This window comes from Taudactylus pleione, unplaced genomic scaffold (genome assembly GCF_031769625.1).
Source record: "Taudactylus pleione unplaced genomic scaffold, aTauple2 ptg000967l, whole genome shotgun sequence".
NCBI lineage: Eukaryota > Metazoa > Chordata > Amphibia > Anura > Myobatrachidae > Taudactylus > Taudactylus pleione.
Genome location: NW_028285368.1, coordinates 5,905,001 through 5,926,081, shown reverse-complemented (window position 1 = coordinate 5,926,081; position 21,081 = coordinate 5,905,001). Strand labels below are relative to the sequence as shown.

At 37.1% G+C, this 21,081-nt stretch overlaps 4 non-coding genes and 69 pseudogenes across 4 annotated transcripts; all 73 read right to left on the bottom strand.

Moving 5' to 3' along the window:
- Positions 1–474: 474 nt before the first annotated feature.
- LOC148456790 (5S ribosomal RNA) lies at positions 475–593 on the bottom strand (annotated as a pseudogene).
- Positions 594–709: 116 nt separating this feature from the next.
- On the bottom strand, positions 710–828 carry LOC148456789 (5S ribosomal RNA; annotated as a pseudogene).
- A 351-nt stretch (positions 829–1,179) lies between these two features.
- LOC148456788 (5S ribosomal RNA) lies at positions 1,180–1,298 on the bottom strand (annotated as a pseudogene).
- Positions 1,299–1,414: 116 nt separating this feature from the next.
- LOC148456787 (5S ribosomal RNA) lies at positions 1,415–1,533 on the bottom strand (annotated as a pseudogene).
- A 351-nt stretch (positions 1,534–1,884) lies between these two features.
- On the bottom strand, positions 1,885–2,003 carry LOC148456786 (5S ribosomal RNA; annotated as a pseudogene).
- Positions 2,004–2,354: 351 nt separating this feature from the next.
- On the bottom strand, positions 2,355–2,473 carry LOC148456785 (5S ribosomal RNA; annotated as a pseudogene).
- A 116-nt stretch (positions 2,474–2,589) lies between these two features.
- LOC148456784 (5S ribosomal RNA) lies at positions 2,590–2,708 on the bottom strand (annotated as a pseudogene).
- A 115-nt stretch (positions 2,709–2,823) lies between these two features.
- LOC148456783 (5S ribosomal RNA) lies at positions 2,824–2,942 on the bottom strand (annotated as a pseudogene).
- Positions 2,943–3,058: 116 nt separating this feature from the next.
- Positions 3,059–3,177, bottom strand: LOC148456782 (5S ribosomal RNA). Its single transcript, XR_015874181.1, has one exon. It is a non-coding gene; the product is annotated as a 5S ribosomal RNA (ribosomal RNA).
- A 116-nt stretch (positions 3,178–3,293) lies between these two features.
- Positions 3,294–3,412, bottom strand: LOC148456781 (5S ribosomal RNA; annotated as a pseudogene).
- A 351-nt stretch (positions 3,413–3,763) lies between these two features.
- LOC148456780 (5S ribosomal RNA) lies at positions 3,764–3,882 on the bottom strand (annotated as a pseudogene).
- A 116-nt stretch (positions 3,883–3,998) lies between these two features.
- On the bottom strand, positions 3,999–4,117 carry LOC148456779 (5S ribosomal RNA; annotated as a pseudogene).
- A 115-nt stretch (positions 4,118–4,232) lies between these two features.
- Positions 4,233–4,351, bottom strand: LOC148456778 (5S ribosomal RNA; annotated as a pseudogene).
- A 116-nt stretch (positions 4,352–4,467) lies between these two features.
- LOC148456777 (5S ribosomal RNA) lies at positions 4,468–4,586 on the bottom strand (annotated as a pseudogene).
- A 116-nt stretch (positions 4,587–4,702) lies between these two features.
- LOC148456776 (5S ribosomal RNA) lies at positions 4,703–4,821 on the bottom strand (annotated as a pseudogene).
- A 116-nt stretch (positions 4,822–4,937) lies between these two features.
- On the bottom strand, positions 4,938–5,056 carry LOC148456775 (5S ribosomal RNA; annotated as a pseudogene).
- Positions 5,057–5,172: 116 nt separating this feature from the next.
- LOC148456774 (5S ribosomal RNA) lies at positions 5,173–5,291 on the bottom strand (annotated as a pseudogene).
- Positions 5,292–5,407: 116 nt separating this feature from the next.
- Positions 5,408–5,526, bottom strand: LOC148456773 (5S ribosomal RNA; annotated as a pseudogene).
- A 116-nt stretch (positions 5,527–5,642) lies between these two features.
- LOC148456772 (5S ribosomal RNA) lies at positions 5,643–5,761 on the bottom strand (annotated as a pseudogene).
- A 116-nt stretch (positions 5,762–5,877) lies between these two features.
- On the bottom strand, positions 5,878–5,996 carry LOC148456771 (5S ribosomal RNA; annotated as a pseudogene).
- Positions 5,997–6,111: 115 nt separating this feature from the next.
- Positions 6,112–6,230, bottom strand: LOC148456770 (5S ribosomal RNA; annotated as a pseudogene).
- Positions 6,231–6,345: 115 nt separating this feature from the next.
- On the bottom strand, positions 6,346–6,464 carry LOC148456769 (5S ribosomal RNA; annotated as a pseudogene).
- An 824-nt stretch (positions 6,465–7,288) lies between these two features.
- On the bottom strand, positions 7,289–7,407 carry LOC148456768 (5S ribosomal RNA; annotated as a pseudogene).
- Positions 7,408–7,522: 115 nt separating this feature from the next.
- LOC148456767 (5S ribosomal RNA) lies at positions 7,523–7,641 on the bottom strand (annotated as a pseudogene).
- A 116-nt stretch (positions 7,642–7,757) lies between these two features.
- Positions 7,758–7,876, bottom strand: LOC148456766 (5S ribosomal RNA; annotated as a pseudogene).
- Positions 7,877–7,992: 116 nt separating this feature from the next.
- Positions 7,993–8,111, bottom strand: LOC148456765 (5S ribosomal RNA). The gene has a single exon (XR_015874369.1). It is a non-coding gene; the product is annotated as a 5S ribosomal RNA (ribosomal RNA).
- A 116-nt stretch (positions 8,112–8,227) lies between these two features.
- On the bottom strand, positions 8,228–8,346 carry LOC148456764 (5S ribosomal RNA; annotated as a pseudogene).
- A 350-nt stretch (positions 8,347–8,696) lies between these two features.
- On the bottom strand, positions 8,697–8,815 carry LOC148456763 (5S ribosomal RNA; annotated as a pseudogene).
- A 116-nt stretch (positions 8,816–8,931) lies between these two features.
- Positions 8,932–9,050, bottom strand: LOC148456762 (5S ribosomal RNA; annotated as a pseudogene).
- Positions 9,051–9,401: 351 nt separating this feature from the next.
- LOC148456761 (5S ribosomal RNA) lies at positions 9,402–9,520 on the bottom strand (annotated as a pseudogene).
- Positions 9,521–9,636: 116 nt separating this feature from the next.
- Positions 9,637–9,755, bottom strand: LOC148456760 (5S ribosomal RNA; annotated as a pseudogene).
- Positions 9,756–9,871: 116 nt separating this feature from the next.
- On the bottom strand, positions 9,872–9,990 carry LOC148456759 (5S ribosomal RNA). Its single transcript, XR_015874190.1, has one exon. It is a non-coding gene; the product is annotated as a 5S ribosomal RNA (ribosomal RNA).
- A 351-nt stretch (positions 9,991–10,341) lies between these two features.
- On the bottom strand, positions 10,342–10,460 carry LOC148456758 (5S ribosomal RNA; annotated as a pseudogene).
- Positions 10,461–10,576: 116 nt separating this feature from the next.
- LOC148456757 (5S ribosomal RNA) lies at positions 10,577–10,695 on the bottom strand (annotated as a pseudogene).
- A 115-nt stretch (positions 10,696–10,810) lies between these two features.
- LOC148456756 (5S ribosomal RNA) lies at positions 10,811–10,929 on the bottom strand (annotated as a pseudogene).
- A 116-nt stretch (positions 10,930–11,045) lies between these two features.
- LOC148456755 (5S ribosomal RNA) lies at positions 11,046–11,164 on the bottom strand (annotated as a pseudogene).
- A 115-nt stretch (positions 11,165–11,279) lies between these two features.
- Positions 11,280–11,398, bottom strand: LOC148456754 (5S ribosomal RNA; annotated as a pseudogene).
- A 116-nt stretch (positions 11,399–11,514) lies between these two features.
- Positions 11,515–11,633, bottom strand: LOC148456753 (5S ribosomal RNA; annotated as a pseudogene).
- A 116-nt stretch (positions 11,634–11,749) lies between these two features.
- LOC148456752 (5S ribosomal RNA) lies at positions 11,750–11,868 on the bottom strand (annotated as a pseudogene).
- Positions 11,869–11,984: 116 nt separating this feature from the next.
- On the bottom strand, positions 11,985–12,103 carry LOC148456751 (5S ribosomal RNA; annotated as a pseudogene).
- A 116-nt stretch (positions 12,104–12,219) lies between these two features.
- LOC148456750 (5S ribosomal RNA) lies at positions 12,220–12,338 on the bottom strand (annotated as a pseudogene).
- Positions 12,339–12,453: 115 nt separating this feature from the next.
- LOC148456749 (5S ribosomal RNA) lies at positions 12,454–12,572 on the bottom strand (annotated as a pseudogene).
- Positions 12,573–12,688: 116 nt separating this feature from the next.
- LOC148456748 (5S ribosomal RNA) lies at positions 12,689–12,807 on the bottom strand (annotated as a pseudogene).
- A 116-nt stretch (positions 12,808–12,923) lies between these two features.
- LOC148456747 (5S ribosomal RNA) lies at positions 12,924–13,042 on the bottom strand (annotated as a pseudogene).
- A 351-nt stretch (positions 13,043–13,393) lies between these two features.
- On the bottom strand, positions 13,394–13,512 carry LOC148456746 (5S ribosomal RNA). Its single transcript, XR_015873362.1, has one exon. It is a non-coding gene; the product is annotated as a 5S ribosomal RNA (ribosomal RNA).
- A 351-nt stretch (positions 13,513–13,863) lies between these two features.
- On the bottom strand, positions 13,864–13,982 carry LOC148456745 (5S ribosomal RNA; annotated as a pseudogene).
- Positions 13,983–14,097: 115 nt separating this feature from the next.
- On the bottom strand, positions 14,098–14,216 carry LOC148456744 (5S ribosomal RNA; annotated as a pseudogene).
- A 116-nt stretch (positions 14,217–14,332) lies between these two features.
- LOC148456743 (5S ribosomal RNA) lies at positions 14,333–14,451 on the bottom strand (annotated as a pseudogene).
- Positions 14,452–14,566: 115 nt separating this feature from the next.
- On the bottom strand, positions 14,567–14,685 carry LOC148456742 (5S ribosomal RNA; annotated as a pseudogene).
- A 116-nt stretch (positions 14,686–14,801) lies between these two features.
- On the bottom strand, positions 14,802–14,920 carry LOC148456741 (5S ribosomal RNA; annotated as a pseudogene).
- A 116-nt stretch (positions 14,921–15,036) lies between these two features.
- Positions 15,037–15,155, bottom strand: LOC148456740 (5S ribosomal RNA; annotated as a pseudogene).
- A 116-nt stretch (positions 15,156–15,271) lies between these two features.
- LOC148456739 (5S ribosomal RNA) lies at positions 15,272–15,390 on the bottom strand (annotated as a pseudogene).
- Positions 15,391–15,506: 116 nt separating this feature from the next.
- Positions 15,507–15,625, bottom strand: LOC148456738 (5S ribosomal RNA; annotated as a pseudogene).
- A 116-nt stretch (positions 15,626–15,741) lies between these two features.
- LOC148456737 (5S ribosomal RNA) lies at positions 15,742–15,860 on the bottom strand (annotated as a pseudogene).
- Positions 15,861–15,976: 116 nt separating this feature from the next.
- On the bottom strand, positions 15,977–16,095 carry LOC148456736 (5S ribosomal RNA; annotated as a pseudogene).
- A 116-nt stretch (positions 16,096–16,211) lies between these two features.
- On the bottom strand, positions 16,212–16,330 carry LOC148456735 (5S ribosomal RNA; annotated as a pseudogene).
- Positions 16,331–16,446: 116 nt separating this feature from the next.
- Positions 16,447–16,565, bottom strand: LOC148456734 (5S ribosomal RNA; annotated as a pseudogene).
- Positions 16,566–16,681: 116 nt separating this feature from the next.
- On the bottom strand, positions 16,682–16,800 carry LOC148456733 (5S ribosomal RNA; annotated as a pseudogene).
- A 116-nt stretch (positions 16,801–16,916) lies between these two features.
- Positions 16,917–17,035, bottom strand: LOC148456732 (5S ribosomal RNA; annotated as a pseudogene).
- Positions 17,036–17,150: 115 nt separating this feature from the next.
- On the bottom strand, positions 17,151–17,269 carry LOC148456731 (5S ribosomal RNA; annotated as a pseudogene).
- A 351-nt stretch (positions 17,270–17,620) lies between these two features.
- On the bottom strand, positions 17,621–17,739 carry LOC148456730 (5S ribosomal RNA; annotated as a pseudogene).
- Positions 17,740–17,855: 116 nt separating this feature from the next.
- LOC148456729 (5S ribosomal RNA) lies at positions 17,856–17,974 on the bottom strand (annotated as a pseudogene).
- A 351-nt stretch (positions 17,975–18,325) lies between these two features.
- On the bottom strand, positions 18,326–18,444 carry LOC148456728 (5S ribosomal RNA; annotated as a pseudogene).
- Positions 18,445–18,560: 116 nt separating this feature from the next.
- LOC148456727 (5S ribosomal RNA) lies at positions 18,561–18,679 on the bottom strand (annotated as a pseudogene).
- Positions 18,680–19,034: 355 nt separating this feature from the next.
- LOC148456726 (5S ribosomal RNA) lies at positions 19,035–19,153 on the bottom strand (annotated as a pseudogene).
- A 116-nt stretch (positions 19,154–19,269) lies between these two features.
- LOC148456725 (5S ribosomal RNA) lies at positions 19,270–19,388 on the bottom strand (annotated as a pseudogene).
- A 116-nt stretch (positions 19,389–19,504) lies between these two features.
- On the bottom strand, positions 19,505–19,623 carry LOC148456724 (5S ribosomal RNA; annotated as a pseudogene).
- A 116-nt stretch (positions 19,624–19,739) lies between these two features.
- On the bottom strand, positions 19,740–19,858 carry LOC148456723 (5S ribosomal RNA; annotated as a pseudogene).
- Positions 19,859–19,974: 116 nt separating this feature from the next.
- Positions 19,975–20,093, bottom strand: LOC148456722 (5S ribosomal RNA; annotated as a pseudogene).
- A 116-nt stretch (positions 20,094–20,209) lies between these two features.
- Positions 20,210–20,328, bottom strand: LOC148456721 (5S ribosomal RNA; annotated as a pseudogene).
- A 116-nt stretch (positions 20,329–20,444) lies between these two features.
- Positions 20,445–20,563, bottom strand: LOC148456720 (5S ribosomal RNA; annotated as a pseudogene).
- Positions 20,564–20,678: 115 nt separating this feature from the next.
- On the bottom strand, positions 20,679–20,797 carry LOC148456719 (5S ribosomal RNA; annotated as a pseudogene).
- Positions 20,798–20,913: 116 nt separating this feature from the next.
- Positions 20,914–21,032, bottom strand: LOC148456718 (5S ribosomal RNA; annotated as a pseudogene).
- Positions 21,033–21,081: the final 49 nt, after the last annotated feature.

The window sequence follows — 21,081 nt, the reverse complement described above, 5'->3', positions numbered from 1 at the left end:
TACCTACAGCACTTGGTATTCCCAGGAGGACTCACATGCATGCAAGTACTAACCAGGCCCAACACTGCATAGCTTCCAAGATCAGACGAGATTGGGAATGTCCAGGGTGGTTTGGCTGTATGTGCTCAAAAACATTAACTTTAGACCTCTATTACTTCTTAACTCATGTAAATTCATTGATAAGTTGAAAAAATTAAATGTAAAATGTAATAGAAAAGAATGTTATGGCAGTATAAAACTACCTTCTCCACCTGGTTTTCCCAGGTGGTCTCCCATCCAAGTACTGACCAGGACCAACACTGCATAGCTACCAAGATCAAATTAGATTGGGCATGTCCAGTGTAGATTGGCTGTAGGTGCTCAAAAGCATTGACTTTAGACCTCTTTTACTTCTTAACTCAAGGAAATTCATTGACAAGTTGAAAAAATTATATGTAAAATGTAATAGAAAAGAATGTTATGGCAGTATAAAACGACCTACAGCACCTGGTATTCCCAGGTGGTCTCCCATCCAAGTACGAACCAGGCCCAACACTGCATAGCTTCCAAGATCAGACGAGATTGGGCATGTCCAGTGTGGTTTGGCTGTAGGTGCTCAAAAACATTAACTTTAGACCTCTTTTACTTCTTAACTCAAGTAAATTCAATGATAAGTTGAAAAAATTAAATGTAAAATGTAATAGAAAAGAATGTAATGGCAGTATAAAATTACCTACAGCACCTGATATTCCCAGGTGGTCTCCCATCCAAGTACTAACCAGGCCCAACACTGCATAGTTTCCAAGATCAAACGAGATTGGACATGTCCAGTGTGGTTTTGCTGTAGGTGCTCAAAACCCTTAACTTTAGACCTCTTTTACTTCTTAACTCAAGTAAATTCATTGATAAGTTGAAAAAATTAAATGTAAAATGTAATAGAAAAGAATGTTATGGCAGTATAAAATTACTTACAGCACCTGGTATTCCCAGGTGGTCTCCCATCCACGTAATAACCATGCCCAACACTGCACAGCTTCCAAGATCAGACAACATTGGCCATGTCCAGTGTGGTTTGGCTCTAGGTGCTCAAAAACATGAACTTTAGACCTCTTTTACTTCTTAACTCAAGTAAATTTATTGAAAAGTTGAAAAAATTAAATGTAAAATGTAATAGAAAAGAATGTTATGTCAGTATAAAAGTTCCTACAGCATCTGGTATTCCCAGGTGGTCTCCCATCCAAGTACTAACCAGGCCCAACACTGCATAGCTTCCAAGATCAGATGAGATTGGGCATGTCCAGTGTGGTTTGGCTGTAGGTGCTCAAAAACATTAACTTTAGACCTCTTTTACTTCTTAACTCAAGTAAATTCATTGATAAGTTGAAAAAATTAAATGTAAAATGTAATAGAAAAGAATGTTTTGGCTGTATAAAATTACTTATAGCATCTGGTATTCCCAGGTGGTCTCCCATCCAAATACTAACCAGGCCCAACACTGCATAGCTTCCAAGATCAGACGAGATTGGGCATGTCCAGTGTGGATTGGCTGTAGGTGCTCAAAAAACTTAACTTTAGACCTCTATTACTTCTTAACTCAAGTAAATTCATTGATAAGTTGAAAAAATTAAATGTAAAATGTAATAGAAAAGAATGTTATGGCAGTATAAAATTACTTACAGCACCTGGTATTCCCAGGTGGTCTCCCATCCACGTAATAACCATGCCCAACACTGCACAGCTTCCAAGATCAGACAACATTGGGCATGTCCAGTGTGGTTTGGCTGTAGGTGCTCAAAAACATTAACTTTAGACCTCTTTTACTTCTTAATTCATGTAAATTCATTGATAAGTTGAAAAAATGAAATGTAAAATGTAATAGAAAAGAATGTTAGTTCAGTATAAAATTACCTACAGCACCTGGTATTCCCAGGTGGTCTCCCATTCAAGTACTAACCAGGCCCAACACTGCATAGCTACCAAGATCAAATGAGATTGGGCATGTCCAGTGTAGATTGGCTGTAGGTGCTCAAAAGCATTATCTTTAGACCTCTATTACTTCTTAACTCAAGTAAATTCATTGATAAGTTCAAAAAATTAAATGTAAAATGTAATAGAAAAGAATGTTATGGCAGTATAAAATTACCTACAGCACTTGTTATTCCCAGGTGGTTTCCCATCCAAGTACTAACCATGCCCAACACTGCATAGCTTCCAAGATCAGACGACATTGGCCATGTCCAGTGTGGTTTGGCTGTACGTGCTCAAAAATATTAACTTTAGACCTCTTTTACTTCTTAACTCAAGTAAATTCATTGATAAGTTGAAAAAATTTAATGTAAAATGTAATAGAAAAGAATGTTATGGCAGTATAAAATTACCTACAGCACCTGGTATTCCCAGGTGGTCTCCCATTCAAATACTAACCAGGCCCAACACTGCATAGCTTCCAAGATCAGATGAGATTGGGCATGTCCAGTGTGGTTTGGCTGTAGGCGCTCAAAAACATTAACTTTAGACCTCTTTTACTTCTTAACTCAAGTAAATTCATTGATAAGTTGAAAAAATTAAATGTAAAATGTAATAGAAAAGAATGTTATGTCAGTATAAAATTACCTACAGCATCTGGTATTCACCGGTGGTCTCCCATCCAAGTACTAACCAGGCCCAACACTGCAAAGCTTCCAAGATCGGACGAGATTGGGCATGTCCAGTGTGGTTTGACTGTAGGTACTCAAAACCTTTAACTTTAGACCTCTTTTACTTCTTAACTCAAGAAAATTTATTGATAAGTTGAAAAATGAAATGTAAAATGTAACAGAAAAGAATGTTATGGCAGTATAAAATTACCTACAGCTCCTGATATTCGCAGGTGGTCTCCCATCCAAGTACTAACCTGGCCCAACACTGCATAGCTTCCAAGATCAGACAAGATTGGGCATGTCCAGTGTGGTCTGGCTGTAGGTGTTTAAACACCTTAATTTTAGAACTCTTTTACTTCTTAACTCAAGAAAATTCATTGATAAGTTGAAAAAATTTAATGTAAAATGTAATAGAAAAGAATGTTATGGCTGTATAAAATTACCTACAGCACCTGGTATTCCCAGGTGGTCTCCCATCCAAGTACTAACCAGGCCCAACACTGCATAGCTTCCAAGATCAGATGAGATTGGGCATGTCCAGTGCGGTTTGGCTGTAGGTGCTCAAAAACATTAACTTTAGACCTCTTTTACTTCTTAACTCAAGTAAATTCATTGATAAGTTGAAAAAATTAAATGTAAAATGTAATAGAAAAGAATGTTTTGGCTGTATAAATTTACCTACAGCACCTGGTATTCCCAGGTGGTCTCTCATCCAAATACTAACCAGGCCCAACACTGCATAGCTTCCAAGATCAGACGAGATTGGGAATGTCCAGTGTGGATTGGCTGTAGGTGCTCAAAAACATTAACTTTAGACCTCTTTTACTTCTTAACTCAAGTAAATTCATTGATAAGTTGAAAAAATTAAATGTAAAATGTAATAGAAAAGAATGTTATGGCAGTATAAAATTACTTACAGCACCTGGTATTCCCAGGTGTTCTCCCATCCACGTAATAACCATGCCCAACACTGCACAGCTTCCAAGATCAGACAACATTGGCCATGTCCAGTGTGGTTTGGCTGTAGGTGCTCAAATACATTAACTTTATACCTCTTTTACTTCTTAACTCAAGTAAATTCATTGATAAGTTGAAAAAATGAAATGTAAAATGTAATAGAAGGGAATGTTATGGCAGTATAAAATTACCTACAGCACCTGGTATTCCCAGGTGGTCTCCCATCCAAGTACTAACCAGGCCCAACACTGCATAGCTACCAAGATCAAATGAGATTGGGCATGTCCAGTGTAGATTGGCTGTAGGTGCTCAAAAGCATTAACTTTAGACCTCTATTACTTCTTAACTCAAGTAAATTCATTGATAAGTTGAAAAAATGTAATGTAAAATGTAATAGAAAAGAATGTTATGGCTGCATAAAATTACCTACAGCACCTGGTATTCCCAAGTGGACAAACATCCAAGTGCTAACCAGGCCCAACACTGCATAGCTTCCAAGATCAGACGAGATTGGGCATGTCCAGGGTGGTTTGGCAGTAGGTGCTCAAAAACATTAACTTTAGACCACTTTTACTTCTTGACTCAAGCAAATTCATTGATAAACTTAAAAATGAAATGTAAAATGTAACAGAAAAGAATGTATTGGCAGTATAAAATTACCTACAGCTCCTGGTATTCCCAGCTGGTCTCCCATCCAAGTACTAACCAGGCCCAACACTGCATAGTTTCCAAGATCAGACGAGATTGGGCATGTCCAGTGTGGTTTGGCTGTAGGTGCTCAAATACATTAACTTTAGACCTGTTTTACTTCTTAACTCAAGTAAATTCATTGATAAGTTGAAAAAATTAATTGTAAAATGTAATAGAAAAGAATGTTATGGCAGTATAAAATTACCTACAGCACCTGGTATTCCCAAGTGGTTTCCCATCCAAGTACTAACCATGCCCAACACTGCATAGCTTCCAAGATCAGACGACATTGGCCATGTCCAGTGTGGTTTGGCTGTACATGCTCAAAAATATTAACTTTAGACCTCTTTTACTTCTTAACTCAAGTAAATTCATTCATAAGTTGAAAAAATTTAATGTAAAATGTAATAGAAAAGAATGTTATGGCTGCATAAAATTACATACAGCACTTGGTATTTCCAGGTGGACTCACATCCAAGTACTAACCAGGCCCAACACTGCATAGCTTCCAAGATCAGACGAGATTGGGCATGTCCAGGGTGGTTTGGCTGTAGGTGCTCAAAAACATTAACTTTAGACCTCTATTACTTCTTAACTCAAGGAAATTCATTGATAAGTTGAAAAAATTAAATGTAAAATGTAATAGAAAAGAATGTTTTGGCTGTATAAAATTACCTACAGCACCTTGTATTCCCAGGTGTTTTCCAATCCAAGTACAAACCAGGCACAACACTGCATAGCTTCCAAGATCAGATGAGATTGGGCATGTCCAGTGTGGTTTGGCTGTAGGTGCTCAAAAGCATTAAATTTAGACCTCTATTACTTCTTAACTCAAGTAAATTCATTGATAAGTTGAAAAAATTAAATGTAAAATGTAATAGAAAAGAATGTTATAGCTGTATAAAATTACCTACAGCACCTTGAATTCCCAGGTGGTCTCCCATCCAAGTACTAACCAGGCCCAACACTGCATAGCTTCCAAGATCAGATGAGATTGGGAAGGTCCAGTGTGGTTTGACTGTAAGTGCTCAAAAACATTAACTTTAGACCTCTTTTACTTCTTAACTCAAGTAAATTCTTTGATAAGTTGAAAAAATTAAATGTAAAATTTAATAGAAAACAATGTTATGGCAGTATAAAATTACCTACAGCACCTGGTATTCCCAGGTGGTCTCCCATTCAAATACTACCCAGGCCCAACACTGCATAGCTTCCAAGATCAGATGAGATTGGGAAGGTCCAGTGTGGTTTGACTGTAGGTGCTCAAAAACATTAACTTTAGACCTCTTTTACTTCTTAACTCAAGTAAATTCATTGATAAGTTGAAAAAATTAAATGTAAAATTTAATAGAAAAGAATGTTATGGCAGTATAAAATTACCTACAGCACCTGGTATTCCCAGGTGGTCTCCCATTCAAATACTAACCAGGCCCAACACTGCATAGCTTCCAAGATCAGACAAGATTGGGCATGTCCAGTGTGGTTTGGCTGTAGGCGCTCAAAAACATTAACTTTAGACCTCTTTTATTTCTTAACTCAAGTAAATTCATTGATAAGTTGAAAAAATTAAATGTAAAATGTAATAGAAAAGAATGTTATGTCAGTATAAAATTACCTACAGCATCTGGTATTCTCCGGTGGTCTCCAATCCAAGTACTAACCAGGCCCAACACTGCATAGCTTCCAAGATCAGACGAGATTGGGCATGTCCAGTGTGGTTTGACTGTAGGTGCTCAAAAACATTAACTTAAGACCTCTTTTACTTCTTAACTCAAGTAAATTCATTAATAAGTTTAAAAATGAAATGTAAAATGTAACAGAAAAGAATGTCATGGCAGTATAAAATTACCTACAGCTCCTGATATTCGCAGGTGGTCTCCCATCCAAGTTCTAACCTGGCCCAACACTGCATAGCTTCCAAGATCAGACGAGATTGGGAATGTCCAGTGTGGTCTGGCTGGAGGTGTTCAAACACCTTAATTTTAGAACTCTTTTACTTCTTGACTCAAGTAAATTCATTGATAAGCTTAAAAATGAAATGTAAAATGTAACAGAAAAGAATGTTATGGCAGTATAAAATTAGCTACAGCTCCTGGTATTCCCAGCTGGTCTCCCATCCAAGTACTAACCAGGCCCAACACTGCATAGCTTCCAAGATCAGACGAGATAGGGCAAGTCCAGTGTGGTTTGGCTGTAGGCGCCAAAAAACCTTAACTTTAGAACTCTTTTACGTCTTAACTCAAGTAAATTCATTGATAAGTTGAAAAAATTTAATGTAAAATGTAACAGAAAAAAATGTTATGGCTGTATAAAATTACCTACTGCACCTGGTAATCCCGGGTGGTTTCCCATCCAAGTACTAACCATGCCCAACACTGCATAGCTTCCAAGATCAGACGACATTGGCCATGTCCAGTTGGTTTGGCTGTACATGCTCAAAAATATTAACTTTAGACCTCTTTTACTTCTTAACTCAAGTAAATTCATTGATAAGTTGAAAAAATGTAATGTAAAATGTAATAGAAAAGAATGTTATGGCTGCATAAAATTACCTACAGCACTTGGTATTCCCAGGAGGACTCACATGCATGCAAGTACTAACCAGGCCCAACACTGCATAGCTTCCAAGATCAGACGAGATTGGGAATGTCCAGGGTGGTTTGGCTGTATGTGCTCAAAAACATTAACTTTAGACCTCTATTACTTCTTAACTCATGTAAATTCATTGATAAGTTGAAAAAATTAAATGTAAAATGTAATAGAAAAGAATGTTATGGCAGTATAAAACTACCTTCTCCACCTGGTTTTCCCAGGTGGTCTCCCATCCAAGTACTGACCAGGACCAACACTGCATAGCTACCAAGATCAAATTAGATTGGGCATGTCCAGTGTAGATTGGCTGTAGGTGCTCAAAAGCATTGACTTTAGACCTCTTTTACTTCTTAACTCAAGGAAATTCATTGACAAGTTGAAAAAATTATATGTAAAATGTAATAGAAAAGAATGTTATGGCAGTATAAAACGACCTACAGCACCTGGTATTCCCAGGTGGTCTCCCATCCAAGTACGAACCAGGCCCAACACTGCATAGCTTCCAAGATCAGACGAGATTGGGCATGTCCAGTGTGGTTTGGCTGTAGGTGCTAAAAACAATAACTTTAGACCTCTTTTACTTCTTAACTCAAGTAAATTCAATGATAAGTTGAAAAAATTAAATGTAAAATGTAATAGAAAAGAATGTAATGGCAGTATAAAATTACCTACAGCACCTGATATTCCCAGGTGGTCTCCCATCCAAGTACTAACCAGGCCCAACACTGCATAGTTTCCAAGATCAAACGAGATTGGACATGTCCAGTGTGGTTTTGCTGTAGGTGCTCAAAACCCTTAACTTTAGACCTCTTTTACTTCTTAACTCAAGTAAATTCATTGATAAGTTGAAAAAATTAAATGTAAAATGTAATAGAAATGAATGTTTTGGCTGTATAAAATTACCTACAGCACCTGGTATTCCCAGGTCGTTTCCCATCCAAGTACTAACCAGGCCCAACACTGCATAGATTCCAAGATCAGACGAGATTGGGCATATCCAGTGTGTTTTGTCTGTAGGTGCTCAAAAGCATTAAATTTAGACCTCTATTACTTCTTAACTCAAGTAAATTCATTGATAAGTTGAAAAAATTAAATGTAAACTGTAATAGAAAAGAATGTTATGGCTGTATAAAATGACCTACAGCACCTGGTATTCCCAGGTGGTCTCCCATCCAAGTACTAACCAGGCCCAACACTGCATAGCTTCCAAGATCAGATGAGATTGGGCATGTCCAGTGTGGTTTGACTGTAGGTGCTCAAAAACATTAATTTTAGACCTCTTTTACTACTTAACTCAAGTAAATTCATTGATAAGTTGAAAAAATTAAATGTAAAATTTAATAGAAAAGAATGTTATTGCAGTATAAAATTACCTACAGCACCTGGTATTCCCAGATAGTCTCCCATTCAAATACTAACCAGGCCCAACACTGCATAGCTTCCAAGATCAGACGAGATTGGGCATGTCCAGTGTGGTTTGGCTGTTGGCGCTCAAAAACATTAACTTTAGACCTCTTTTACTTCTTACCTCAAGTAAATTCATTGATAAGTTGAAAAAATTAAATGTAAAATGTAATAGAAAAGAATGTTATGTAAGTATAAAATTACCTACAGCATCTGCTATTCCCAGGTGGTCTCCCATCCAAATTCTAACCAGGCCGAACACTGCATAGCTTCCAAGATTAGACGAGATTGGGCATGTCCAGTTTGGTTTGACTGTAGGTGCTCAAAAACTTTAACTTTAGACCTCTTTTACTTCTTAACTCAAGTAAATTCATTGATAAGTTTAAAAATGAAATGTAAAATGTAACAGAAAAGAATGTTATGGCAGTATAAAATTACCTACAGCTCCTGGTATTCCCAGGTGGTCTCCCATCCAAGTACTAACCAGGCCCAACACTGTATAGTTTCCAATATCAGATGAGATTGGGCATGTCCAGTGTGGTTTGGCTGTAGGTGCTCAAATACATTAACTTTAGACCTCTTTTACTTCTTTACTCAAGAAAATTCATTGATAAGTTGAAAAAATTAAAGGTAAAATGTAATAGAAAAGAATGTTATGGCTGCATAAAAATACCTACAGCACCTGGGATTCCCAGGTGGTCTCCCAACCATGTACTAACCAGGCCCAACACTGCATAGCTTCCAAGATCAGAAGAGATTGAGCATGTCCTGTGTGGTTTGGCTGTAGGTGCTCAAAAGCATTAAATTTAGACATCTATTACTTCTTAACTCATGTAAATTCATTGATAAGTTGAAAAAATGAAATGTAAAATGTAATTGAAAAGAATGTTATGGCAGTATAAAATTACCTACAGCACCTGGTATTCCCAGGTGGACTCCCATCCACATAATAACCATGCCCAACACTGCACAGCTTCCAAGATCAGACGACATTGGCCATGTCCAGTGTGGTTTGGCTGTAGGTGCTCAAAAACATTAACTTTAGACCTCTTTTACTTCTTAACTCAAGTAAATTCATTGATAAGTTGAAAAAATTAAAAGTAAAATGTAATAGAAAAGAATGTTATGTCAGTATAAAATTACCTACAGCACCTGGTATTCCCAGGTGGTCTCCCATTCAAGTACTAACCAGGCCCAACACTGCATAGCTTCCAAGATCAGACGAGATTGGGCATGTGTAGAGTGGTTTGGCTCTAGGCGCTCAAAAACATTAACTTTAGACCTCTTTTACTTCTTAACTCAAGTGAATTCATTGATAAGTTGAAAAAATTAAATGTAAAATGTAATAGAAAAGAATGTTATGTCAGTATAAAACTACCTACAGCATCTGGTATTCCCAGGTGGTCTCCCATCCAAGTAATAACCAGGCCCAACACTGCATAGCTTCCAATATCAGATGAAATTGGGCATGTCCAGTGTGGTTTGGCTGTAGGTGCTCAAAAACATTAACTTTAGACATCTTTTACTTCTTAACTCAAGTAAATTCATTGATAAGTTGAAAAAATGTAATGTAAAATGTAATAGAAAAGAATGTTTTGGCTGTATAAAATTACCTACAGCACCTGGTATTCCCAGGTGGTCTCCCATCCAAGTACTAACCAGGCCCAACAATGCTTAGCTTCCAAGATCAGACGAGATTGGGCATGTCCAGTGTGGTTTGGCTGTAGGTGCTCAAAATACTTAACTTTAGACCTCTATTACTTCTTAACTCAAGTAAATTCATTCATAAGTTGAAAAAATTAAATGTAAAATGTAATAGAAAAGAATGTTATAGCAGTATAAAAGTACCTACAGCACCCGGTATTCCCAGGATGTCTCCCATCCACGTACTAACCATGCCCAACACTGCATAGCTTCCAAGATAAGATGACATTGGCCATGTCCTGTATGGTTTGGCAGTAGGTGCCCAAAAATATTAACTTTAGACCTCTTTTACTTATTAACTCAAGTAAATTCATTGACAAGTTGAAAAAATTAAATGTAAAATGTAATAAAATGGAATGTTATGGCAGTACAAAATTACCTACTGCACCTGGTTTTCCCAGGTGGTCTCCCATCCAAGTACAGACCAGGCCCAACACTGCATAGCTACCAAGATCAGACGAGATTGGGCATGTCCTGTGTGGTTTGGCTGTAGGTGCTCAAAAACTTTAACTTAAGACCTCTATTTCTTCTTAACTCAAGTAAATTCTTTGATAAGTTGAAAAAATTAAATGTAAAATGTAATAGAAAAGAATGTTATGGCAGTATAAAATTACCTAAAGCACCTGGTATTCCCAGGTGGTCTCCCATCCAAGTACTAACCAGGCCCAACACTGCATAACTTCCAAGATCAGACGAGATTGGGCATGTCCAGAGTGGTTTGGCTGTAGGTGCGCAAAAACATTAACTTTAGACCTCTTTTACTTCTTAACTCATGTAAATTCAATGATAAGTTGAAAAATGAAATGTAAAATGTAATAGAAAAGAATGTTATGGCAGTATAAAATTACCTACAGCTCCTGGTATTCCCAGGTGGTCTCCCATCCAAGTACTAACCAGGCCCAACACTGCATATCTTCCAAGACCAGACGAGATTGGGCATGTCCAGTGTGGTTTGGCTGTAGGTGCTCAAAAGCATTAAATTTAGACCTCTATTACTTCTTTACTCAAGTAAATTCATTGATAAGTTGAAAAAATTAAATGTAAAATGTAATAGAAAAGAATGTTATGGCAGTATAAAATTACCTACAGGACCTGGTATTCCCAGGTGGTCTCCCATCCAAGTACAAACCAGGCCCAACACTGCATAACTTCCAAGATCAGACGAGATTGGGCATGTCCAGTGTGGTTTGGCTGTAGGTGCACAAAAACATTAACTTTAGACCTCTTTTACTTCTTAACTCATGTAAATTCAATGATAAGTTGAAAAATGAAATGTAAAATGTAATAGAAAAGAATGCTATGGCAGTATAAAATGACCTACAGCTCCTGGTATTCCCAGGTGGTCTCCCATCCAAGTACTAACCAGGCCCAACACTGCATAGCTTCCAAGATCAGACGAGATTGGGCATGTCCAGTGTGGTTTGACTGTAGGTGCTCAAAAGCATTAAATTTAGACCTCTATTACTTCTTTACTCAAGTAAATTCATTGATAAGTTGAAAAAATTAAATGTAAAATGTAATAGAAAAGAATGTTATGGCAGTATAAAAGTACCTACAGCACCTGGTATTCCCAGGTGGTCTCCCATCCAAGTACTAACCATGCCCAACACTGCATAGTTTCCAAGATCAGATGACATTGGCCATGTCCAGTATGGTTTGGCTGCAGGTGCTCAAAAATAGTAACTTTAGACCTCTTTTACTTCTTAACTCAAGTAAATTCATTGATAAGTTGAAAAAATTAAATTTAAAATGTAATAGAAAGGAATGTTATGGCAGTATAAAATTACCTACAGCACCTGGTATTCCCAGGTGGTTTCCCATCCAAGTACTAACCAGGCCCAACACTGCATAGCTTCCAAGAACAGACAAGATTGGGCATGTCCAGTATGGTTTGGCTGCAGGTGCTCAAAAATATTAACTTTAGACCTCTTTTACTTCTTAACTCAAGTAAATTCATTGATAAGTTGAAAAAATTTAATGTAAAATGTAATTGAAATGAATGTTATGGCTATATAAAATTACCTACAGCACCTGGTATTCCCAGGTAGTCTCCCATTCAAATACTAACCAGGCCCAACACTGCATAGCTTCCAAGATCAGACGAGATTGGGCATGTCCAGTGTGGTTTGGCTGTTGGCGTTCAAAAACTTTAACTTTAGACCTCTTTTACTTCTTAACTCAAGTAAATTCATTGATAAGTTGAAAAAATTAAATGTAAAATGTAATAGAAAAGAATGTTATGTCAGTAGAAAATTACCTACAGCATCTGCTATTCCCAGGTGGTCTCCCCTCCAAGTACTAACCAGGCCCAACACTGCATAGCTTCCAAGATTAGACGAGATTGGGAATGTCCAGTGTGGTTTGACTGTAGGTGCTCAAAAACTTTAACTTTAGACCTCTTTTACTTCTTAACTCAAGTAAATTCATTGATAAGTTTAAAAATGAAATGTAAAATGTAACAGAAAAGAATGTTATGGCAGTATAAAATTACCTACAGCTCCTTGTATTCGCAGGTGGTCTCCCATCCAAGTACTAACCTGGCCCAACACTGCATAGCTTCCAAGATCAGACGAGATTGGGCATGTTCAGTGTGGTTTGGCTGTAGGTGCTCAAAAACATTAACTTTAGAACTCTTTTACTTCTTAACTCAAGTAAATTCATTGATAAGTTGAAAAAATTTAATGTAAAATGTAATAGAAAAGAATGTTATGGCTGTATAAAATTACATACAGCACCTGGTATTCCCAGGTGGTCTCCCATCCAAGTACTAACCAGGCCCAACACTGTATAGTTTCCAATATCAGACGAGATTGGGCATGTCCAGTGTGGATTGGCTGTAGGTGCTCAAATACATTAACTTTAGACCTCTTTTACTTCTTTACTCAAGAAAATTCATTGATAAGTTGAAAAAATTTAATGTAAAATGTAATAGAAAAGAATGTTATGGCTGCATAAAAATACCTACAGCACCTGGGATTACCAGGTGGTCTCCCAATCAAGTACTAACCAGGCCCAACACTGCATAGCTTCCAAGATCAGACGAGATTGGGAAGGTCCATTGTGGTTTGGCTGTAGGTGCTCAAAAGCATTAAATTTAGACATCTATTACTTCTTAACTCATGTAAATTCATTGATAAGTTGAAAAAATGAAATGTAAAATGTAATTGAAAAGAATGTTATGGCAGTATAAAATTACCTACAGCACCTGGTATTCCCAGGTGGACTCCCATCCAATTAATAACCATGCCCAACACTGCACAGCTTCCAAGATCAGACGACATTGGCCATGTCCAGTGTGGTTTGGCTGTAGGTGCTCAAAAACATTAACTTTAGACCTCTTTTACTTCTTAACTCAAGTAAATTCATTGATAAGTTGAAAAAATTAAAAGTAAAATGTAATAGAAAAGAATGTTTTGGCTGTATAAAATTACCTACAGCACCTAGTATTCCCAGGTGGTCTCCCATCCAAGTACTAACCAGGCCCAACAATGCTTAGCTTCCAAGATCAGACGAGATTGGGCATGTCCAGCGTGGTATGGCTGTAGGTGCTCAAAATACTTAACTTTAGACCTCTATTACTTCTTAACTCAAGTAAATTCATTGATAAGTTGAAAAAATTAAATGTAAAATGTAATAGAAAAGAATGTTATAGCAGTATAAAAGTACCTACAGCACCTGGTATTCCCAGGATGTCTCCCATCCACGTACTAACCATGCCCAACACTGCATAGCTTCCAAGATAAGATGACATTGGCCATGTCCTGTATGGTTTGGCTGTAGGTGCTCAAAAATATTAACTTTAGACCTCTTTTACTTATTAACTCAAGTAAATTCATTGACAAGTTGAAAAAATTAAATGTAAAATGTAATAGAAAAGAATGTTATGGCAGTATAAAATTACCTAAAGCACCTGGTATTCCCAGGTGGTCTCCCATCCAAGTACTAACCAGGACCAACACTGCATACCTTCCAAGATCAGATGAGATTGGGCATGTCCAGAGTGGTTTGGCTGTAGGTGCACAAAAACATTAACTTTAGACCTCTTTTACTTCTTAACTCATGTAAATTCAATGATAAGTTGAAAAATGAAATGTAAAATGTAATAGAAAAGAATGTTATGGCAGTATAAAATTACCTACAGCTCCTGGTATTCCCAGGTGGTCTCCCATCCAAGTACTAACCAGGCCCAACACTGCATAGCTTCCAAGATCAGACGAGATTGGGCATGTCCAGTGTGGTTTGGCTGTAGGTGCTCAAAAGCATTAAATTTAGACCTCTATTACTTCTTTACTCAAGTAAATTCATTGATAAGTTGAAAAAATTAAATGTAAAATGTAATAGAAAAGAATGTTATGGCAGTATAAAATTACCAACAGCACCTGGTATTCCCAGGTGGTCTCCCATCCAAGTACAAACCAGGCCCAACACTGCATAACTTCCAAGATCAGACGAGATTGGGCATGTCCAGTGTGGTTTGGCTGTAGGTGCGCAAAAACATTAACTTTAGACCTCTTTTACTTCTTAACTCATGTAAATTCAATGATAAGTTGAAAAATGAAATGTAAAATGTAATAGAAAAGAATGCTATGGCAGTATAAAATTACCTACAGCTCCTGGTATTCCCAGGTGGTCTCCCATCCAAGTACTAACCAGGCCCAACACTGCATAGCTTCCAGGATCAGACGAGATTGGGCATGTCCAGTGTGGTTTGACTGTAGGTGCTCAAAAGCATTAAATTTAGACCTCTATTACTTCTTTACTCAAGTAAATTCATTGATAAGTTGAAAAAATTAAATGTAAAATGTAATAGAAAGGAATGTTATGGCAGTATAAAATTAACTACAGCACCTGGTATTCCCAGGTGGTTTCCCATCCAAGTACTAACCAGGCCCAACACTGCATAGCTTCCAAGATCAGATGACATTGGCCATGTCCAGTGTGGTTTGGCTGTAGTTTCTCAAAAGTCTTAACTTTAGACCTCTTTTACTTCTTAACTCAAGTAAATTCATTGATAAGTTGAAAAAATGTAATGTAAAATGTAATAGAAAAGAATGTTATGGCTATATAAAATTACCTACAGCACCTGGTACTCCCAGGTGGTCTCCCGTCCCAGTACTAACCAGGCCCAACACTGCATAGCTTCCAAGATCAGACGAGATTGGGAATGTCCAGGGTGGTTTGGCTGTAGGTGCTCAAAAACATTAACTTTAGACCTCTATTACTTCTTAACTCAAGTAAATTCATTGATAAGTTGAAAAAATTAAATGTAAAATGTAATAGAAAAGAATGTTATGGCAGTATAAAACGACCTACACCACCTGGTATTCCCAGGTGGTCTCCCATCCAAGTACGAACCAGGCCCAACACTGCATAGCTTCCAAGATCAGACGAGATTGGGCAAGTCCAGTGTGGTTTGGCTGTAGGTGCTCAAAAACATTAACTTTAGACCTCTTTTACTTCTTAACTCAAGTAAATTCAATGATAAGTTGAAAAAATTAAATGTAAAATGTAATAGAAAAGAATGTAATGGCAGTATAAAATTACCTACAGCACCTGATATTCCCAGGTGGTCTCCCATCCAAGTACTAACCAGGCCCAACACTGCATAGTTTCCAAGATCAAACGAGATTGGACATGTCCAGTGTGGTTTTGCTGTAGGTGCTCAAAACCCTTAACTTTAGACCTCTTTTACTTCTTAACTCAAGTAAATTCATTGATAAGTTGAAAAAATTAAATGTAAAATGTAATAGAAAAGAATGTTTTGGCTGTATAAAATTACCTACAGCACCTGGTATTCCCAGGTCGTTTCCCATCCATGTACTAACCAGGCCCAACACTGCATAGATTCCAAGATCAGACGAGATTGGGCATATCCAGTGTGTTTTGTCTGTAGATGCTCAAAAGCATTAAATTTAGACCTCTATTACTTCTTAACTCAAGTAAATTCATTGATAAGTTGAAAAAATTAAATGTAAACTGTAATAGAAAAGAATGTTATGGCTGTATAAAATTACCTACAGCACCTGGTATTCCCAGGTGGTCTCCCATCCAAGTACTAACCAGGCCCAACACTGCATAGCTTCCAAGATCAGATGAGATTGGGCATGTCCAGTATGGTTTGACTGTAGGTGCTCAAAAACATTAATTTTAGACCTCTTTTACTTCTTAACTCAAGTAAATTCATTGATAAGTTGAAAAAATTAAATGTAAAATTTAATAGAAAAGAATGTTATTGCAGTATAAAATTACCTACAGCACCTGGAATTCCCAGATAGTCTCCCATTCAAATACTAACCAGGCCCAACACTGCATAGCTTCCAAGATCAGACGAGATTGGGCATGTCCAGTGTGGTTTGGCTGTTGGCGCTCAAAAACATTAACTTTAGACCTCTTTTACTTCTTAACTCAAGTAAATTCATTGATAAGTTGAAAAAATTAAATGTAAAATGTAATAGAAAAGAATGTTATGTCAGTATAAAATTACCTACAGCATCTGCTATTCCCAGGTGGTCTCCCATCCAAGTACTAACCAGGCCCAACACTGCATAGCTTCCAAGATCAGATGAGATTGGGCATGTCCAGTATGGTTTGACTGTAGGTGCTCAAAAACATTAATTTTAGACCTCTTTTACTTCTTAACTCAAGTAAATTCATTGATAAGTTGAAAAAATTTAATGTAAAATGTAATTGAAATGAATGTTATGGCTATATAAAATTACCTACAGCACCTGGTATTCCCAGGTAGTCTCCCATTCAAATACTAACCAGGCCCAACACTGCATAGCTTCCAAGATCAGACGAGATTGGGCATGTCCAGTGTGGTTTGGCTGTTGGCGTTCAAAAACTTTAACTTTAGACCTCTTTTACTTCTTAACTCAAGTAAATTCATTGATAAGTTGAAAAAATTAAATGTAAAATGTAATAGAAAAGAATGTTATGTCAGTATAAAATTACCTACAGCATCTGCTATTCCCAGGTGGTCTCCCATCCAAGTACTAAACAGGCCCAACACTGCATAGCTTCCAAGATTAGACGAAATTGGGAATGTCCAGTGTGGTTTGACTGTAGGTGCTCAAAAACTTTAACTTTAGACCTCTTTTACTTCTTAACTCAAGTAAATTCATTGATAAGTTTAAAAATGAAATGTAAAATGTAACAGAAAAGAATGTTATGGCAGTATAAAATTACCTACAGCTCCTGGTATTCGCAGGTGGTCTCCCATCCAAGTACTAACCTGGCCCAACACTGCATAGCTTCCAAGATCAGACGAGATTGGGAAGGTCCAGTGTGGTTTGGCTGTAGGTGCTCAAAAGCATTCAATTTAGACGTCTATTACTTCTTAACTCATGTAAATTCATTGATAAGTTGAAAAAATGAAATGTAAAATGTAATTGAAAAGAATGTTATGGCAGTATAAAATTACCTACAGCACCTGGTATTCCCAGGTGGACTCCCATCCACATAATAACCATGCCCAACACTGCACAGCTTCCAAGATCAGACGACATTGGCCATGTCCAGTGTGGTTTGGCTGTAGGTGCTCAAAAACATTAACTTTAGACCTCTTTTACTTCTTAACTCAAGTAAATTCATTGATAAGTTGAAAAAATTTAAAGTAAAATGTAATAGAAAAGAATGTTATGTCAGTATAAAATTACCTACAGCATCTGGTATTCCCAGGTGGTCTCCCATCCAAGTACTAACCAGGCCCAACACTGTATAGTTTCCAATATCAGACGAGATTGGGCATGTCCAGTGTGGTTTGGCTGTAGGTGCTCAAATACATTAACTTTAGACCTCTTTTACTTCTTTACTCAAGAAAATTCATTGATAAGTTGAAAAAATTTAATGTAAAATGTAATAGAAAAGAATGTTATGGCTGCATAAAAATACCTACAGCACCTGGGATTCCCAGGTGGTTTCCCAACCATGTACTAACCAGGCCCAACACTGCATAGCTTCCAAGATCAGACGAGATTGAGCATGTCCTGTGTGGTTTGGCTGTAGGTGCTCAAAAGCATTAAATTTAGACGTCTATTACTTCTTAACTCATGTAAATTCATTGATAAGTTGAAAAAATTAAATGTAAAATGTAATTGAAAAGAATGTTATGGCAGTATAAAATTACCTACAGCACCTGGTATTCCCAGGTGGACTCCCATCCAGATAATAACCATGCCCAACACTGCACAGCTTCCAAGATCAGACGACATTGGCCATGTCCAGTGTGGTTTGGCTGTAGGTGCTCAGAAACATTAACTTTAGACCTCTTTTACTTCTTAACTCAAGTAAATTCATTGATAAGTTGAAAAAATGTAATGTAAAATGTAATAGAAAAGAATGTTATGGCTATATAAAATTACCTACAGCACCTGGTACTCCCAGGTGGTCTCCCGTCCCAGTACTAACCAGGCCCAACACTGCATAGCTTCCAAGATCAGACGAGATTGGGCATGTCCAGTGTGGTTTGGCTGTAGGTGCCCAAAAACATTAACTTTAGACCTCTTTTACTTCTTAACTCAAGTAAATTCATTGATAAGTTGAAAAAATTAAATGTAAAATGTAATAGAAAAGAATGTTATGGCAGTATAAAATTACCTACAGCACCTGGTATTCCCAGGTGGTCTCCCAAACAAGTACTAACCTGGCCCAACACTGCATAGCTTCCAAGATCAGACGAGATTGGGCATGTCCAGGGTGGTTTGGCTGTAGGTGCTCAAAAACATTAACTTTAGAACTCTTTTACTTCTTAACTCAAGTAAATTCATTGATAAGTTAAAAAAATGTAATGTAAAATGTAATAGAAAAGAATGTTATGGCTGCATAAAATTACCTACAGCACTTGGTATTCCCAGGTGGACTCACATGCATGCAAGTACTAACCAGGCCCAACACTGCATAGCTTCCAAGATCAGACGAGATTGGGAATGTCCAGGGTGGTTTGGCTGTAGGTGCTCAAAAACATTAACTTTAGACCTCTATTACTTCTTAACTCAAGTAAATTCATTGATAAGTTGAAAAAATTAAATGTAAAATGTAATAGAAAAGAATGTTATGGCAGTATAAAACGACCTACACCACCTGGTATTCCCAGGTGGTCTCCCATCCAAGTACGAACCAGGCCCAACACTGCATAGCTTCCAAGATCAGACGAGATTGGGCAAGTCCAGTGTGGTTTGGCTGTAGGTGCTCAAAAACATTAACTTTAGACCTCTTTTACTTCTTAACTCAAGTAAATTCATTGATAAGTTGAAAAAATTAAATGTAAAATGTAATAGAAAAGAATGTTTTGGCTGTATAAAATTACCTACAGCACCTGGTATTCCCAGGTCGTTTCCCATCCATGTACTAACCAGGCCCAACACTGCATAGATTCCAAGATCAGACGAGATTGGGCATATCCAGTGTGTTTTGTCTGTAGATGCTCAAAAGCATTAAATTTAGACCTCTATTACTTCTTAACTCAAGTAAATTCATTGATAAGTTGAAAAAATTAAATGTAAACTGTAATAGAAAAGAATGTTATGGCTGTATAAAATTACCTACAGCACCTGGTATTCCCAGGTGGTCTCCCATCCAAGTACTAACCAGGCCCAACACTGCATAGCTTCCAAGATCAGATGAGATTGGGCATGTCCAGTATGGTTTGACTGTAGGTGCTCAAAAACATTAATTTTAGACCTCTTTTACTTCTTAACTCAAGTAAATTCATAGATAAGTTGAAAAAATTAAATGTAAAATTTAATAGAAAAGAATGTTATTGCAGTATAAAATTACCTACAGCACCTGGAATTCCCAGATAGTCTCCCATTCAAATACTAACCAGGCCCAACACTGCATAGCTTCCAAGATCAGACGAGATTGGGCATGTCCAGTGTGGTTTGGCTGTTAGCGCTCAAAAACATTAACTTTAGACCTCTTTTACTTCTTAACTCAAGTAAATTCATTGATAAGTTGAAAAAATTAAATGTAAAATGTAATAGAAAAGAATGTTATGTCAGTATAAAATTACCTACAGCATCTGCTATTCCCAGGTGGTCTCCCATCCAAGTACTAACCAGGCCCAACACTGCATAGCTTCCAAGATCAGATGACATTGGCCATGTCCAGTGTGGTTTGGCTGTAGTTTCTCAAAAGTCTTAACTTTAGACCTCTTTTACTTCTTAACTCAAGTAAATTCATTGATAAGTTGAAAAAATTTAATGTAAAATGTAATTGAAATGAATGTTATGGCTATATAAAATTACCTACAGCACCTGGTATTCCCAGGTAGTCTCCCATTCAAATACTAACCAGGCCCAACACTGCATAGCTTCCAAGATCAGACGAGATTGGGCATGTCCAGTGTGGTTTGGCTGTTGGCGTTCAAAAACTTTAACTTTAGACCTCTTTTACTTCTTAACTCAAGTAAATTCATTGATAAGTTGAAAAAATTAAATGTAAAATGTAATAGAAAAGAATGTTATGTCAGTATAAAATTACCTACAGCATCTGCTATTCCCAGGTGGTCTCCCATCCAAGTACTAACCAGGCCCAACACTGCATAGCTTCCAAGATTAGACGAAATTGGGAATGTCCAGTGTGGTTTGACTGTAGGTGCTCAAAAACTTTAACTTTAGACCTCTTCTACTTCTTAACTCAAGTAAATTGCTTGATAAGTTTAAAAATGAAATGTAAAATGTAACAGAAAAGAATGTTATGGCAGTATAAAATTACCTACAGCTCCTGGTATTCGCAGGTGGTCTCCCATCCAAGTACTAACCTGGCCCAACACTGCATAGCTTCCAAGATCAGACGAGATCGGGCATGTTCAGTGTGGTTTGGCTGTAGGTGCTCAAAAACATTAACTTTAGAACTCTTTTACTTCTTAACTCAAGTAAATTCATTGATAAGTTGAAAAAATTTAATGTAAAATGTAATAGAAAAGAATGTTATGGCTGTATAAAATTACATACAGCACCTGGTATTCCCAGGTGGTCTCCCATCCAAGTACTAACCAGGCCCAACACTGTATAGTTTCCAATATCAGACGAGATTGGGCATGTCCAGTGTGGATTGGCTGTAGGTGCTCAAATACATTAACTTTAGACCTCTTTTACTTCTTTACTCAAGAAAA